This window comes from Diabrotica undecimpunctata, chromosome 7 (genome assembly GCF_040954645.1).
Source record: "Diabrotica undecimpunctata isolate CICGRU chromosome 7, icDiaUnde3, whole genome shotgun sequence".
NCBI lineage: Eukaryota > Metazoa > Arthropoda > Insecta > Coleoptera > Chrysomelidae > Diabrotica > Diabrotica undecimpunctata.
This window is the reverse complement of record NC_092809.1, coordinates 71891296-71908942: the sequence shown is the minus strand read 5'-3', so window position 1 is coordinate 71908942 and position 17647 is coordinate 71891296. Positions and strand designations below refer to the sequence as shown.

At 31.7% G+C, this 17647-nt stretch overlaps 1 long non-coding RNA gene across 1 annotated transcript; it reads right to left on the bottom strand.

Annotated features, from left to right (window-relative positions):
- Positions 1-13999: 13999 nt before the first annotated feature.
- Positions 14000-15214, bottom strand: LOC140445482 (uncharacterized). Its single transcript, XR_011951402.1, has 3 exons — positions 14975-15214; positions 14445-14587; positions 14000-14384 (listed from the first exon to the last, which is right to left on the bottom strand). It is a non-coding gene; the product is annotated as an uncharacterized lncRNA (long non-coding RNA).
- Positions 15215-17647: the final 2433 nt, after the last annotated feature.

Below are 17647 nucleotides of genomic sequence, written 5' to 3'. Positions count from 1 at the left end.
TACTTAGATACAAGTATGTTGACTTGTTATCTGGTATGGCTGCAACTAATTCTTTGCGTTTAGTTGTTATGACCTTAAAACCTTATCTTATTATTACCTAACGATCTGAGAAAATCTTGGATATTTTTTCATTTTGTCCTTAGGTGTTAGCGGAAAGTATATTGACGCCGTGAAGTCATGAAATCAAATCGTTGTTGTATATAATCTATATTCAGAATTGATTATAGCATCCGCATTTAAAAAAAATTAAAAAATTAATGTTTATATGTATAATATTTACAAAGTATACATTTCAGTTCTTAAATAGATTGCAGTAAAGTAAAATACTATCAAAAGTTTATCAAATATATTATTGAACTACATATAAAAGGTCTGCAATTTATTATATAAATATACTTTTGTTATAGCTTTTTAAATAAAACTTTCAATATGAATTATTTCCTGTTTTAGGTTGTTTATCCTAGATGTATTTACTTGTTTATTAAAGGGTCGTACTAATACATACAGTATCAAATACGATACAAATTACAGTCTAATTGACATGATATATTTAAACGTCCATTTGCTCTGGAACCAATTTGCATATACTCAACCGCAAGACCGTTACATAAATGTCAAATTTTAGTTGTTTATGGCAAATTGTAAAATTTTGTCTTAGCTTAAATCTTCTACGGCTATTATTGTCGATTTACATAAAAATAATTCAATTGTTTTTACGTTTATTTATGAAGTACCCTGAATCACCTTGTTTCGAATTTACTTCTGATCGTAGAGTTAACATTCTGTGAAGATACTTCAACAGACAAAGTAGTTTAACATGCGTAATGCAGCCAGCCTTGAGAGAAATCAGAGACGATGGAATTATTATAACAAAGTCGTTATGATAGCCAAGAGGGTCAAACGGGTTAAGCGCGCTCAATAAGTATATTGATGGTTTAAACTTTGGTCAGAAAACAAAAGTTTAACGTAGCAGTATAAAATCTAAATAGATCTGCAACTTAAATTAAAATATCCTAATATTTCGGATCTACCTATGGATTATCAGTACGGTAAGAAATGTACCTTGTTGAATAGAAGCTGCAAAACCTCTGTACTGTACATAATATGATATGTAAAATAATTCTAAATATAGATTATTATCGCTGTTGTACATAATCTAATTCATCACCATTTCTTGGTGCATGATACAAGAATCATGTAATTTAGGTAAACATTGTGATAGCGAAGATATATTCTCAGACTTGGACACACTCACTAAAGACAGGGATGAGGATTTAATTCCAAATTCTAACCAAATTCCAAAATCGTAATTTGTAAGCGTATGGCTAATCGACTCAAATGGTGAGTCACTATTTTAATAATCGACAAAATAAAATCAAAAATTAAAGTAAAGTTTTTAACCTATAGAAAATTACAAACTAATGAAAATAGCTTGTTTGAATTATTTCCATAGTAAAAAGAATTTATATTAACCAAACATTGGTAAATCACCTTTTAATTTAAACATTTTAAATAAATAAATGCAACTCGTTATGCAATATTTATTTTAAAAAACAATGATTTATGTGAAGAACATTTATGTACATACAAAGAAATTAGTCAAAATTTTTAGAAATCGTTGCAAATTCGCAAAAGAAAAATTGCATTCAAAAATCAAGAAACGCATATGATACCTTGTGACGTATAATAAGATGGGATACCTTGACAAAACGTACATCGGGCAGACCTATACTGCACTCCTAAGCCAAGATAACGTAACTCAAGGTTTGGTTAATCTCAGATAATTACCAATTTAGTCAATTGGTTTCAGCACAAGTTGAATGTACAAATTGTATATATTGAACAGAAAAAAATGAGAAACGTTTATTTTGCTTAGGAAATTGATATGTTAGATAAGTTACGTTATTTAAATGATATTTATATAAACCCTATTCATTTTACAAATTCCCAATTGTTAATAAAAGCACGTGAAAACCAAACAGGGTTGTACTGATGTGTATCATATGATTTTTAAAAATATTTACTTTTAAAACTGTTAGTGTAAGAATTTCTTGAAATTTAATCATTATATCACAATTAAACTAAACTCTAAAAAATAACACGACCAGTAAATAACTTAACAAGAACTATAACATAAATATAACACAATATATTCACTTAAAAATCAACATGATACAATTTGAATTTAAAATGCTGGCAAGTTTGGATCTGTAACAAGAGAATCTGCCTGGCTTAAGGTAATAAATTATATTTAATAGCCTCTTGACGAATGAGACGGCGAATATCAACACGTGCTCATGTTTATAGATGGGAATTTGGTAAACGAATCAGCTGCCACAAAGGTTTGACCTGGTCCGAAATATTTTATTTCAATGTCGTCTGCAGCAATTTTATTTGAATTCACCATATAGAGTAATAATGCAAACAAGGACAAGTTTTTATTTTGGGTCGCGCAATTGTTTAGCCAAGTGGTAATTTTGGATGCGTCTCTCTTTGATTTGAAGAAGGTGTAGAACGTGCTTATAATTTAATCTTTATTCCTTTCAAATAAAGCCTAATGCCAGAAATCGGCAAAAGGTCTGCAATTTTTTTATTTTTTTCTCACTGGAACAAAGTCTTAATTGTACACGGTTAGGCGGTTGAAAAATATTGCAATTTTAAACATTTCTAATCTTGGCAGCATTATTACCTTGTCCAAATCTGTACAGTATGTTATACTAGTTGTATCAGTGCTACTATAGTCTTGTTCGGCTTCTTCACGATATTTTGCATGTGATTGTGTGGCTCTTTCTATGTGAAACTTCAATTCTGTGCATTCATCACATTCGTTGTCCATGGTATTTTTTTTATGGCTTGGATTGTTCAAGTTAAAAGTTTCACAAATTTCGCATTCTTTATGCCCCAATTTTATAATGGAAATCCTAAGTTGCTTTGCCACCACCTTGTATTTTTTGTATGAACATGGAGTTTCTCAATTTTTTTAAAATGTAATCTTTATGCATCAAAGAACAGGTAAGATCTCTGGGTAAGTACAGTATTGCAATTCTTAGAAGGCACAGATTAAAGCAGAAATCTGAATTTGGTTTCGAAAAATTAGTTTACGGATTTATTATCAGATGTTGCTATTTGCGTCCATACGAAGCCATGCTAGAGTTGCTTCCCAAGATAGGAAAGATTTAATTTCACATTCAGAGTGTCTGTGAATAACCGTTCTGAAGATCCCTTTTGTAGTGAAATGCGTATAAGCGGATATACAGACGCAATATACGTGAAATCAAATCTTAACTGTCTTTTTCCTTGTATCTCTATTTCTTTAAGGTAATAAAAAAAGACCAGAAAATATTTTTAGACGTACCATATATAATAGTGATAAGCTATATATTAGTATTACTACCGCCTTCTGATTATGTACTGAGATTTATGCGGTTCGTCCTAGTTCTGCGGTGAACACGCATTCAAAGCTTCATGCTTTGATATCGGACATATCCGATAGCAATAACAATGGAATGTAAAATACGATTTTTTAAAGCGTGAAGTTAAAGTTACCTGATACGAATTTGAACAAATAAAGTGGTGGGTTTCAACAAAGCTTGTATTTATGAATTAAAAAACAACAAAATGCTTTATCGATGTTTTTGATTTGAACCCTTTATTTCCTAATTGACTTTGCCGTTACGCTGCGGGGGTAGTTAATGCTCACAATAGTTCATCCACCCAGTTACAGTATACAGCTGCGGTTTTATTTTTTCCATTACTAAACGAGAATATTTATGATAGGTTGTATTTACTTTATATTTCTATGTATATCAATATTTTGTATTTTTGCGTAATAAACAGTGATTAAATTTTTTATAGCATAGAAATAGAACTATTGTTTTCTTTTACATGAAGTCAACATAACATGCAACTCCTATTCTACATAACACGATATACACTTAGTTTTTTTTTTCCTGAGTTAATGGCACTGGCCAAACCCAAAAGCCAGTCAATCTACACTTAGTCTGGTTTTTTCAAGATCATAATTTGCCAAATAAAGATTTCCATTTTCTGTTAACTACAATGTTGCAAAAAAAAATGTAAGGACTTTTAGCAACATTTTTTGTCGCAAACTCACACAAGTAAGTTTCTTATCTTGGTTTAAATTGTAAGATTTTTCCCATTTGGTTAAACTACTGTAGCGCGTTGATAACAATACCGACAGGTGATTTTGCACGAGTGATTTAAACTTAATAAATAAACATAGACGGTTGCGTTTGGATTTAATTTGAGTCTCTTACCATTCTCTTACATGTGTTTCAGGCTCTACTCGTCGTCAGTAAGAAGACTAAAACTAAATTAAATTTCACCGGCTAGTATGGCAATTATAGCAAAATAATTACCAGAGTATACTTTTAGCGAGCTCTAACGAGGAAAGATGAAGTAACTGTCGATAGCGAATAAAATAAACTGTATACTTAAGCTTAATCAAGCCATTCAGAGCGATGCTAGGAATATTTATATTCCACCATGCATCAACAATTTACCCATATAAATCACCATCATTTTTGTACCTTTTTCGTCGAGTAAGATCGATAAACAAAATAATTATATACATATGGTTACATTTGGATTTGATTCAAGTCTCTTACTACTTCTACACGTGTTTCTGGGTCTACCCGTCGTCAGAGGGATGTAAAAAGATTGGAACTAAGGCTCTTCGTCCACGAAGCTACTTCTTTCTGACTGATTAAATACTTGCATCACTTCTCAGCTTTTTGCGCGTCCTTGCATGCAGATTCAAATCTAATCTCTTACACGGACGTACTAGTCAAGGATCGGTAGCGTACTAGTAAGTGATTAGTCGCCAAGAGACTGGCAGTGTCGGTCGCCGAGAGACTTTTGTTACAGTTTTCGTTGATTTTTTTAAGAAAAAGATGAATGGACAAAGATTTAACTTAAATTTGTCCAGAAATTAAATAAATTTTTTTGTTTGTACAATTATAAATTGTCACAATACTCCAGAAAAATATTACAGAAGGATCATGGAATAAAATAGGAAAAGAAATGAATATGTCTGGTAAGTATCTCTTATATAGTTGATGGATTCGACTGTTACTTGATGAAAATTCATTTTATGTAACAATAAAACACTACAAACTTTGTTTTCAAAACTTCCACAAAATGTATTTTAAACTTTTTTCACTACAGCTGTTTCGGCTGATTGCCTTTCTCAAGTGATCTATTTTTGGCATGCGTTTACACTTTATAGTATTTTATGAAATAGGTTGAGGAGAGGAGGACTGTTTGTCTCAAGTTGGTCATTCAGAATTATATCTGTGTTCTTAAATTTGTTGATTTCCATAGATTCTAACAAAGATAGTTTAAGGCCTTTATTTTTGAATGTTAAGAATTTTAAATTCGTCATTAAAATAATGATTATGATCTAAAAGGTGAAGTGCCTATGTAGAATCTATTTTTCTATTATTTAAAGCCCTTTTATGTTCTGCTATTCATTTATTTAAATTTCTACCAGTTTAACCAATGTAAATTTTTGGGCAGTCGCCACATTTAAGTTTGTATACACTACTGTGTAAGTGTTTTTTATGTTGGCTCTTCTGGTTTTTAATATATTTGCCTAGGTTGTTATTTGTTCTGAAAGCTGTAACCAATTCAAAAGATTTAAAAGAAAATCATTATAAATTTCGATTATTTTTTTTAAATAAAACTACTAACCTCACCTGTCTGTCAAGTACTGGTAGCCGACTCAAGGATTCTTCTGTAATTCCCAAATATATCTGGTAGATGAGTCCATTCATCAACTTGTCACTCACGCCCACATTCAGAGAGCGCAAGAATAGCGTCTCCCTCTTTTCTCTTAAGAACGTCCAACCGTTAAGACGTGTTTCCGAAGTGGGTCTCATTTAGAGGTAAGCTAAGAAATCCTTTTTTTGTCCATATTTCAGATAGATATTTATTTTTAGACCCTTATTGGAGAGGCTATAATGCTGATATATTTCTAAGACATGTCTCAAGATAATACTGGTATGGAGTTATTGCAGATCCTGGCCCAGTAGCGGCATCTTTTTATGGAATACCTACCCCCTCTTATCTAGGATGGTGGTGGATTGATATAGGATGGAGCCGAATCAATGGTTTTATTTGGTTGACTGATTAAATAAGAAAAGAAACAGAGCAGATTCAGGTTGTACCAATTTTTGTTATACCTTCTATCAAGAAAACGAGAAATGATTATGAACTCAAAGAATGAAAATATAGTGAAGTGTTTTAATTTTATGTAAGGGTTTAATTTCTCTATTATTCCTAGTTGATAAATAACTATATTATTTTCAATGTAAACAAATTTTGAAATTTGGGGTTAATATATATATATATATATATATATATATATATATATATATATATATATATATATATATATATATATATATATATATATATATATATATATATATATATATATATTCATTTACTTTATGATTAATTCTTAATTTAATACGATGACATAACTTTTAATGTTTTCTTTTTGTTCATTACTAAGAAATAATAAAGTATAGTTTTCTTGTAAACCTTCGATAAATCTTAATTTTTTTCTTTGCTCGTCCCCTTCGAGGATAAACCAGGGGTGGCGTCAAATAATAAATTATAATTTCATATTATCTAATTATGCTTGGATTTAAGATACGATATAGTTTCTATATGTTTAAAAAAACCCCGCCCAACACTCTTCGACAACGAGCGATTCTGGCCTTGAATATATCAATGCTACAAAGCTGGTATTATTTTTTTCTTTTTTATGTGTTTGGCTATTTTTGTTGATATTTTGTCTGTATATGTAATCGAGCAGAAGGTACTGGGTTTTTTCTCTGGTGGTGAGAATACTAATTTCAGGGCTTTCTTGTGCAGTTTTTGATTTAACTCTTATATCAATCAATATGTATGCATTTTTTGAATTATAGGAAAATCTGGATTATTTTGTTTTTCTTGCACATTTATTGCGTATGGTGCACCTTCAATTGTTTGGACAAGCTTATGAAGAATACGTATGCATTTAATTATATGAATGACTGTCTGTGATTTGAGACACCGTACAGGTGTCTTTAATATTTGACATTTTTGTGACACCCTGCCAAATGTGCATTTAATAGTTTTACTACAAGAACTTAATTTGTTATTAAAAATACGTTTTTTGTTGTAAAAATTTGTTGTGGATGAGGTCCTATTACATATTTTAAAATCAAAAATGCTTCGTCTGCCACAAAATAATAACGATATCGATAACGATAACGATATCATTTTCTTGTAGATCGTAAGGTAACCGTGAAGGTGAAGGAATGTTTTCATTTCTCTGTATTAAATTGTTTTATTTGACCAGTTCGGAATATGCCGGTATTACTGTTTCTACACGCAAAATCTGTTTAAATTACTGTAAAAAGTCAATCGGCATCGCTGCAAGCCATCACCACTACAGAATGATGTTTGTAATTATAGATAGTGGATACGGAATTGGATAATTTTTTAATTTTCATATGTTTCCCGTCGATTGCACGTTAACAGTTTGAGATATTCCATAATTTATAGACGCGATTAGCAATAATCTCCCAAGCTTCAATAGAAGTTGTTGACATATCTTTAAGGACCCCCCAAATGACAGAGGTTGTTTATGTCACATTTTTTAAGACCGTGCAATCTCCTCTTACAGAATTTGAGATACAAAACGGCACCCCATTGCCAAGTATCTAAAACAAACAAATAATTATCTATATATTCAGAATAAAATATGTTCTTATTTTATTAAACATTAGAAAGGTTTGCTTTCTGTTATTTTAAACAAGTTTATAAAGTACATCTTTTACATTGTTGTTTTACGGATGTTAATTTTATTTCAGGGACTGCCTCTAAGAAGTAAATTTTTGTAAGCATATGAAACTTGCCTCAAGTGGTTTTAGTGCAAAGAAATAACAATAATACTTAACAGACAGTATAACCACATATCATGTAACATGCTAGTAATTTACAAAAAAAAATACTATAAATTCAGAAGAAAACGCTGAAACTGGCGGTGAACCGTCGTTGGAAGAAGATCTTGAGGCAGTCTCAACCGAGTCATCGGAAATTTAACCGAACACTTGTTTTTTTCAGACAGATCAGGGCTATTTATGTAACAGAAGTGAGCTGAGGTGCCTCAATTAAAAATCAATACCTCCAATGAAAGTAAGCAAGCATAAAAAGCCTCCAGATGAGATGGATAGAAATTTTGTAAATTTTATGAAGGAAAGGAAAAGGTAAGTCAAGGAATCAGAAAATACACCCAAAATCTTCCAAAAGTTTGTTGAATTGGATTTAAAAGAGGAACACTGAATTAAATAGATGTAATCAGGACTCTATCAAGAACATATATAAATCGGTTCGAAGATAGTCTGGAGACATCGTCTGGTTTGTCAAAAGAATCTATGGTTACAGGGGCATCTCGTTCTTATTCAAATAGTTCTTGCCTTTTTTTCCTTCAACAATAATCAAACTGATACATATTACACAAACATAAAAATTGCTACTGATTCATTGTTGCAAAATACTTTCTTTAGGACTAACGCATTTCCTAATTGTTGTATTACTTTTAACAATTGCAGGACGAATTCTATTTACAAGGAGTCGATAGATTTCTTTCCTTATTCTGTAGAAAGTACAAAACTTTGCATCATCTAGCTGCAATTCTGAGGCGGCTACCAATAATCTACAGTTTATATTCCTCTCAATATACAGATGGACCCAAAATAGTCTTCCTCTGCGCCTATGTCTACAATATTAGTGGTACAAAATAGCTATCTCATCTAGATGATTCATAATTTATCACAGCACAATAGATTACAGTCTAAAGTAAACAGTAACGTTGTAATAAACGATTTATTGGTATACTAATATTTCTCTAGTTACTTTCGCATCGTAAGTGTACGAGAGCCGAGTATCCAACTGTTTAGTTAGGACAGTATTTAAACAGTTTCATCAAAAACTAGTCGCTTTGTGGATGAGGAGTCTTAATTAAGTACTTGTTGTTGATTTAATTAAAGTTCCTAGTCCGTAAATTCCAAAAACTAATTCTACATATAATATAATAACAGTACTTGTTAATTACTCGATTATAGATATACAGATCCTTTTGAAGTAGTCTACCACATGCTCTCTTCTAGTCAGTAAATACCATAATTTAACTAAAAAATTTTCTATTTGTAATCAATCAAATTTTGCTATAAATTCTTAGTAGCGTATACTTTTAAATTCCGTTTAAGTTCAATCGTGAAGGGAAATCTCATGCACACGTGATATTTTCCTTTAGTTTACAAGTTAACGTATAAACCCTATCTACTTAAGCAGCGCCTACACGTAGTTTATACTTTTTCTATATAATATTAGTAAATAAGCTAGCACAGCCTTCACTCGATATATTAAAGGACATAGAATCCCCCTAATCCGCATCCCATACATGCGTTGGCGAGAAATTAATTGAAACTCGAGGAATCTACTGATAGACTGTCTGAAAATCCCTAATCCTCCCCATATACCCATTGACCTTTCATTTACTATTTCCGCTGATGGGTTTATTCCTTGAAATTCGACTGACGAAGAGGCTTATAAGAAGAACTCCTTTGACAGGATGCTTGGAAAGAGCCTGGCAAGATAAAGTGAAGGGCTATACTAAATAGAATTTGGAGTGTGGTTTTCTAAGGGAGACGGTTTATTCAGAAACAACTTTTTTAGTTTTGAATTTCATTAAAATTATGAAATATAAAATAAGGAAATATTTAGTTACTTATTTTAAGTGTCTCAATTTCAAAATAGATTTTGTTTTTTAATTTTTATGGTTACTTAAACTTGTTATAAGATAAACATTCAGAATTTGGGCTGAATATTGGATATCTTACCATGTCAACATTTTAAGGACCTAAAAAGTTATTACTTTGGTATTAACAAATATACCCAATAAAGTCAATAAAATATTTATTTATATACAGTGATTGGCAAAAGTAATTAACCCTGCAGTCTCTGAGACTCAAGCATCGTACTGGACGTTATAATAAGAGTGGGGTTTAAAGTATGCTCTTGGTACCTTTCTTGTATTTATTACCGCATCGATTGTGGAGCCGAGAAATTTTGTCAAATTTTTACCTTTATTGTTATTGCCCATTTGCGTCCATTAGACTTAGCTCCATGACTTAAATAACTCGTCATTACTGTTTTATTTTTATTTCTTGGAATTTATTTTACAATTGTTTTTGCATAACAGCTGGGCGGTGTTTGTATACTGCTGTCTGGTCACAAATGATCAATTATAAGTTATTATCTGACCTAACTTAATAAACAGCAAATAATTAAATCTAAGGGCTTACCCTATGACTTACTCTTATTTTATCTATCACTAATGCACTAAAACTAACATGTAATAACATCACAGTACTATACTCTGCTTTTTACACTAAACTGTTACACATTTATACTAACAAATGGTTTTGTCCTTATGAGTCTTCTCTTTAGTTCAGTGTTGTCAAGAAGCTGGATTGCTTCGACATTCACATGACAATACTGCTCGTGACTTGCTGCTGTTCTCTTGATTATTTCGGTCACAGTTTCCATACCCAGGTCCTGGTGAGGGTTGTTGTTACGAATATACCAAGGAGCATCAACAATGTTTCTCAGTACTTTGTTTTAAATTCTCTGGATAATATGTAGATTACTGCTTTGGTTCAGCCCCAGAATTGGCACCCATATACCCATTCTATCCTCAGTACTTGCTTGTAAATGGATAATTTATTATGAATGGATAATGTTAAATTTTTTCCAATCAGCCAATAAAATTTCTATATCAATGGCTGTATCATCTGCGAAGGTGGCAATAGTGTTTTGTTGTAGCTCTGGAATGTCACACGTATACAATAGGTACGGGACCGGACCTAAGATACTCCCTTGTGGTACGCCAGCTTCAATCTCGCTTAAGTCGGTGTATACTTCTTCTTGTTTTACTCTGAAATATCTATTCGCAATGTATGATTTTGATTACTGATTTCTAAATACTGTTTAGGCATGAACGTTCTTAGTTTACAGTTTAAACCCTCATGTCAGGCTTTATCAAACGCACGTGCTACGTCCAAGAAGATTGTAGAGCAAACTTTCTTTTCTTCTAAGGTTTTTTCTATTATATTCGTTATTCTGTAAACTTGATCTATAGTGGAATGTTGTTGATAAGTTTTTCAAATAATTTTGACATCACCAGAAGGAGTGATATTGGTCGATAGGATATCACTTCATTAGGAGGTTTACCTGGTTTGGCGATCATAATGACTTTGGCTACTTTCCAGAGTCTGGGAACATATCGCTACCTTCCGGAAAGACCGACACAACTGGATTATTGCCACTTTTCAGTAGAGCTGATTAAAGAATCTAGAATTTTATTTTTTTTGTTTTTTGTATATTTTTTAACAATGGTATAAAAGTTTAATTATTATTGGAAAAGAACATATATTATGTGTATTTCACTAATTGTATCATTTTTAGTTTATAAGGATTGGCAGGATAATAGCTAAATGTGACGGTCTTTCCCAAAAAATATTATGTTCTTTTTAAGTTATACCTACTGAAGTAATAAAAATACTTAGTCTATATTTAGTAAAAAACGTTTAATATTTTAAATAAAGTACAAACATTCTGTTATCACAAAGATAGCAACTCATAGTTCAGTACCACATAAGATCTATATTACTATTACTACTTAAGAAAACTAATAAATCAACCTAAACTTAATTGTAATTCTTACTACGTGAACCAAAAAATAAAGTTAAACAATAATAAAAATCAAACTCATTTAAATGACACAAAAAAAAACTTAAACGGTAAATATATTCGAAAAAAATGTGATCTAATTAAAGGTTTAAATAGAAAGTGTGGTAGAAACTTGGGATTATATTTTTTTCCATTAGTGATATAATTCCCTGCTTCTTTTTATCAGATATTTCAAGTTTCGTTTTGTATAATTTTTTAAAGTGTAAATTCTGCAAATTCCAATTTGATCTTCTACAAAGCATATTAATGTTCAAAAAATTATCTTCTGCGTAGGATATTTTACAAAAGAAATTGGCAGGTGTGTCTTTTCTGACCTCAAATACCTTAATATCAGAGATTTTTACGTTTTCCCCATTTGAAGTCTTATAAATTTCTTTCATGCCCATGCTAGCTGTTAAATCTTTAATGTCCAGAAAATCATCATGGCTAAACTCGTGAACCTTGTAAGGTTGGCCTGTTTTTTTCGCTTGTCGGATAAGTGTAATGTACTGTTCTGGTACATAAATAGCTGCAGCCTTTTTGTATCGTGTTATTTGTCGCTCTATTACCGAATGAACGTTATCAGCATCATTTTGAGTGTGGCCTCTTATTAAATATTTATGTGTGATAACGTTTATGTTGCTCAATGTGTGTACAGCAAATAAATATAGACCGAAAAGAAATCTGTTTTTGTTCTGCCCTGTGCAATTATCAGTATAGAAAATAATATCTATCATTTTTGAGTCGTTGATACCTTTTTGATTTATTTCATTTAAAAAATGCCATATACAAGATCCAATCTCATTTGCACCTCTTTTAGCTTCCCCCTCGTGCCAAACGTAACACGACACGTCTTTGTCAGGGAAACTGGCAAAAGTTAAATTATACGTATTCAGTTTCGAAATATAGTAGAAGGAGGATGCATTGCCAGTGGGACATGGTAAGGTAGCTTGCAAATCAAAAGTTACTATGTACTTTCCAGTTTTTTTATCGTTTTCCCTTTCTATTCTTGAAAGATCTTTTTCCTGCAAGTGGGTCTCATACCTGTGTCTTATCAACTCTTTAGCTTGTTCAGAAGCGTTTCGAAACTCTAGGCATAGATCACATTGATCTTTTTTTGGAAAATAAAAATCTATATTAAACTGCTTTGTAAATACATCGTAGTATGTACGGTATGTAGCACATTGTACTTTTTTATTTTCACATAATTCTTTATAATCCCTGTACAATTCGGCTATTGTCCTCGTTCCCTCTATATATTCTTTTTGGGTCCGTGCACGGCAGTAGTGGCTCTCAACCCGGGGTATTGATTGAATGTGAACCATTATTGCTTGCAAAATATCATGGTCCCTAGTTTTGTGTTTTTTGTGTTTTCCTCTTGCTTCGTTTGCAATAATACCGTGAGTTTGTTTTTGCTTTTGTTTTTCAGATACTGTTCTTATAGTCCTTGAAGTGATTCCTAAGGTAGACATAAAAAAAGTTTTACAAACACGGTGTTTCCTTTCAAGTACATGAAAATAATACGCATTATTTAGACTGCGTTTAGCATTACTGTACTTTGATTTTGCTACGGGACTCAATGATGATGCAATAAAATCCCTTTGCCTTTGTAGATCTGCTAAGTTCCAATATTCGTTAAAAATTACTAGTCGTTGTTCTTCCATGATTTTTTCCTTACATTTTAGCCTACATTTTTCAGTACAAGGTTGTAACACTTTTTTTGCATCTCTAGTTATTTGTGTTTTTATTTTAGTTCCATCTGCCAGTTTGGAAATTTTTACTGATGTGTAACTTTTTCCACTGTTTCTTAAGCGTCGAGTCACATTTTTTTTCCAGTTGGCCTCATTAAATGTTCTCTTTCTTCCTCTTTGTTTTGTTTAATCATCCTCTTTTTGTTTCTCGAGTAATACTGTTTGATCTTCTTTCCTATTAACCACCAGTTTTGCTGTGTCGTTTTCATCACCCGAATCGGAAGAATCTGACGCGACGTCTGCGTTTACATCATATTCTGGATCAATATCTGATTTTCCTGAGCCAAATGGTTCAGAACTACTGGAGTGGCTGCTAACACTGGATGAACTTAAAACACTGGATGAACTCGAAGAACGGGAACAATCATGATTTGACGGCTGGGTAACAACAGGTACACTGGACGTTGAAGGATTTGTAACTGAAATGTACATAAAATTGAATAACACAAAAATAAACAAAAATAAAACAATATACCTTGACATTCAACCATCTGATTGTCTTCTATTTCGATGAGATTTGTTTCACATTTTGAAGCGGTTATTACATCTTTCTCATTATGGTTCGATGTCTGAGATACACTAGACGGAAATAAATCGTACTGATTTACGTTATATTCATTATCTGGAAAATATAAAAATATTCTTTAAAGTAGTATTTTAAAGGACACAGGAGTATTTTACCTTGTAATATGGATAATTCGGTATAAGTTTTTTCTGATGTTTCTCCCATGGTTCGGTTCTCTGTTGTATTTAAAGATGATACTATACATGATTCCAAGATAGCTTGTTGTTCTGCATCAGCTTTATTAACATCTTGGATACATTCTAAAAAATATATTTTTGTGTACAAGGCACAATAGGAATAAAAAATATAAACTACAATACCTTTTAAACTAAGGTGATCTTCTGATTCCTTTAAAAATTTTTGAATTGCCCACATTGGCTTATCAATGTTATGAATTTCTACATTTTTCTTTGTAAGCTTCATTATCAGTGAATTTCTGTTTTGCTTAGTTTCCATTGTATGTCTGAAAGGAAAAAAACTTAATTTAAATTCACAAAGTATTTCCAGAAATGCACGCATTTATAACTGAATACGGCCGCCGTAACATTTATTTCTAACAAATGTTAATGTTTATTCAAGAAAGAACGTTCTAACTCGAAATCTGATATTTAGCAGACCTTACATCTAACTCTTTATTTCAGGAAAAAACGTCTCAATCATAATAATTCAAAAATTATAACACAAGAAACCTAAATAATATTTAGTTTTTACAAGCCAAACCGTAATTTTTTAAATTATGATCGTTATCTCTGAAATTACGATACATTAAAATATTCACAATTACCTTGAAGACAGGCGTAACCTAAAATGTGACGATGTTACTTGTAACTTTAAAAAACTATCTACTTACCTTTGCCCAGACAACTGGCACAAATAAAAGATATGACGATATTTCTTGAAATAGTTAATAAACACAGACGACACCTCTTATATCAAGACGTTCTTGACTGAAAAACAAACCGGATCGCTGCAATTACAACGTCGTGACTGAAGTGAGTCAGTCTTGAATGGTAATGGAGGGGAAATTCAGAACAGTGACAATTCGTAACAGTGGCGCCGTGTGATTATTTTTTGGACTATGGTTGTGACGATTTTTTTGGTAATAGATTGAGAAATTCTGTGTTCAAAACTGTAACAAAACGAAAAACAGATATTTCAGAGTTGCGACGGTCTTTCCGGAAAGTAGCGATATCTCAATCTAAAAGCAGCATTAGGTGTGTCAGCTTAACTATGACTTTTCTTAATAGTTCTTCTGTTATAAGATCATATCCTGGAGCTTTTATAGGATTTATATTCTCTTTTATCTCTGTTAATACTTTTCTAAATGATGTCAACGTTATTCTTCCTTCAGTTGGGAATGGTTCTTTCCATCTCAGTTCTTCACTATCATTGTCGTTGGGTTTGAACGTGCTTTATAAATGATGTGCAAAATGGTTCTGCTTTATGTTTCTTACTTTTAGCCTATTTCCAACTTAATAGAAGAAAAATGAATAACTGGTCTCTTCATTCTTTTTGTTGCCTTCCATAATGAATAATCTGTGTTCTGATCAGCTGTTAAATTACTTAAAAAAGAATTAATTGTTAAATTTTTTTTTTATATTCTGTATCTCCTTTTTTTAGTTTTTGTGTAGCATTATTTAGACTAGTTTTGTCTCGTGGAGCTCCGTATTGCTGCCATTTTTTTCCTAACTTACTTTTTTCTACGATGAGTTCTCTGATTTCTTTTGGATAGTTGTTCCCTTTTGTTCTAGAAGGTATTGTGGTATTTTCCCAATCTATCTGCTAGATATTTTTTATAAAAACTTCTAATTCGTCATCAAGTTGCCTCGTGTTTCTCAATGGCACAGCAAGATTAATTTTGTGTTTTAGTTTTAAACTCTCCCAGTCAGTTTTTTTATTAGTCAATATTGGATTGAACTCTTTTTTAATCACTGTATCATAATTAAAATTATCGGTGAGTGATCAGAGTTCATGTTCCAGCCGTCATTTATATCCAGATAATTAGCTGAGATATTTTTGTAAATTAGGAAATCTATCAGGTCTGGAATTTTGTTCCTATCGGTAGGCCAGTATATTGGTCTACCAGTAGACATTAATTCACCCGTATGTTCCTTAACAGCTGACAATAGTTCTTTTCCTTTAGTTGTAGTTAGCCTAGAGCCCCAGTGGGTATTCTTTGGATTAAAGTCGCCACCAATGATGTATTTTTTTCCTAAGGTGTTCATAAACTCTTTATATTGTTCTCTTTTAATGGAGTGTCTAGGAGGACAACATATTGAACTTATATTTACAGTATGTGTTTTCATGTTAACACAGACTGTTGTAGCTTGTATGTGCTCAGTTGCATATTTTAATTCCTCATAATACAAGATGTTAACTTTAATTATGATAGAGCTTCTTCCTTTAGCTGCATTATCTGGGTGTACAGTAGAATATACTTTATATCCCCTAAATTTTACATATGACTGTTTAGTGAAGTGTGTTTCAGAAACGAGATACAGATCAATTTTCTCAATGTCTAGTACTGCTTGCAACTCGATCTGATGTTTGATTGCGTTCCACGCCATTATTCGGAGGTCCTTAGCCATTTCTGATTTAAAGAATAACGCTTTAGCGCTTTGCTCTAGTCGGGTAACTCTGATATCATTTTGAGTTATTTTGTCATCAATATTAATGAGCTTTTTTAATATCATTTTTAATGTAATATCAGTTTCTTTTTCTTGATGCGATGATGTATGTCTCCTTGCATTCTTTGTTACATTGCTATAACTTATATTTTCATTGACCTCTGTGGTTTTTAGTTTTTTGCTTTGAATAACTGTATGGGGCGATTTTATTACATTGTCTTTGTTTGTTCTCTCGTTTCTCATTGTTTGTAATTTTTTAGCTACACCTGCGGTAGTTTGCAGGATGGTTTAAACCACAATGGACACATTTTAGTTTATCTTCCGGTGGTTTTTGGCAATCTTTAGTAAGGTGTTTACCAATACATTTTACACATCTTGACTCCTTTTAACAGTATTTCGACGTAGATCCGTAAGCCTGGCATCTTTTACATTGTGGGACTAATGTGAAACTCCTTAATGGCTCGATTTCAACTCTCGTATTAAGTATGTCTATTATGCTGTAAATTATATTTATATCTTCATCCTGTCTAAATATTAATATGAACATATCTAGTTGTTTTTTAGTTTTCCATTTGAATTCTTTGTCAGCTTTAATAGCTTTATATTGTCGTTTTTGTAGGTCTTTTACTATTTCCTCTGGTGGCCACGTGTGATGTTATTTCTTAATAACAACTATAATTAGACTTTCTTGCTTATTTTCATAAGTATGGTACGAAAGGTTACTCGTATTTAATTTCTCTATTAAAGCTCTGTAATGATCGCTATTGGCTGTATTAATTTTTATTACTTTACTGTTTATGATTTTCATAGTGCAGGTAATTTTACAAATGGTAAGTAATTTTGTTGATATTATGTATTCTATTATGTAAACATAAATACAATATGAAATAGATGAT